This window comes from Acyrthosiphon pisum, chromosome A1, assembly GCF_005508785.2.
Source record: "Acyrthosiphon pisum isolate AL4f chromosome A1, pea_aphid_22Mar2018_4r6ur, whole genome shotgun sequence".
Classification (NCBI taxonomy): Eukaryota; Metazoa; Arthropoda; class Insecta; order Hemiptera; family Aphididae; genus Acyrthosiphon; species Acyrthosiphon pisum.
This window is the reverse complement of record NC_042494.1, coordinates 134,584,971-134,586,439: the sequence shown is the minus strand read 5'-3', so window position 1 is coordinate 134,586,439 and position 1,469 is coordinate 134,584,971.

Here is a 1,469-nt window from a genome sequence, read left to right as displayed (position 1 = left end):
TAAAGTGCACTTGTTCCAATACGCGTTATGAAAAAAATTTAGTTTTTGAAGTTTTTCATCAACAACTTCAAAACGAAGTTTGTCCGTATTTCTTTTTTACATTCTTATAAAACACACAAAATCACATATTTTGAAAAAAAAAATTAGGTTTAGAATTGGAAGAAGAGTCGATTCACTGATTCGACTCATTAAACTGAGCTGATTTGAATGATTCGACTCAGCTGAATGAGTTGAAATTCCCATTCCCATTCCATCTAAATATATTATATTTTATGACATCAAATACACCATAGACATGATTAAAGATATACTATAATATATTTAATCGTGACCGCGCATCAGTGAAATATATTTAAGCCAACATATGTGCGAAAAAGATAGACTCTGACATTACTTTTTCTAGGAGATTACGAGCGTAATGCGCGGTCTATAATCTATATATTATAAGTATACTAGCTCTATTTTTCCATATTGTTTTTGATTAACGTTTTTAAAAACGTTATTTTCCAATTGTTTCCAAATAACGTTTTTGATATTATATTTTTTTTTATATATTATATTCTTATAACTTATAACTTATAACTTTTAACTTTTAAGTTATAATAGTAACACGCAATACAAAAACGCACTTAAAAGTTAAAAATTAAAATTAATAATTCTTAATATTTAAATTTTAAAAGGTTAGGTTAGGTTACATGACAGACACACACAAAAAAAGGCGGGTAAGTCGTGGATGTCGCTCTGCTGTACAGTAGGTTACAAGTGGGTTACTGTAATGGATGGAATTAAATTTGAATCCAATGATATTATATCATTGTATACGAAAAACGATTCTGAACGGAGATGATTTGTCAGTCTAGGATATATTATTTTTAAAGAAAAACTTATGGAGAACCTTGTACCAAATTTTAAAAACTTAGTTATAAAAGAAAAAATTTTTACGATTTTTCAACCACTAAATTACTTGCAAATTTTCGCAATTTTGACATATTTCGTATAAATTTGAACTTTAAATGCTTATAAATAAAAATTGTGACAATGTATTCCTTTTATTTTGCAACTGCTATTGTAAAAATATGTTAGGAGCCTTGTATGAAATTTCCAAATCTTAGAATTAAAAAGAAAAACTTTTATGAATTTCTGTTTAAGATTATTTGAACATTGCCGTAATTTTTACGTATTTAGTCAAAATTTGAACTTTAAATGCTTATAAAAAAAAATTGTGCCTATGTATTTTTATAATTTTTGAATGGGAGTTAGAACAACATATGTGGACCCTTCTATTAAATTTTCAAGTATTTTGTCCCAGCTAATTTTTTTTTATCAACATTTATAAAAAAAAAATCAAAAAAAATCGATTATTTCAATTGCCTATAAATAGATTAAAAATTAGTGAAATATTTTGAAAATAAAAATATATAAAGGAAAATGTCAATTTAAACACTGGTAAAATTTTCAAGTGTCTACGA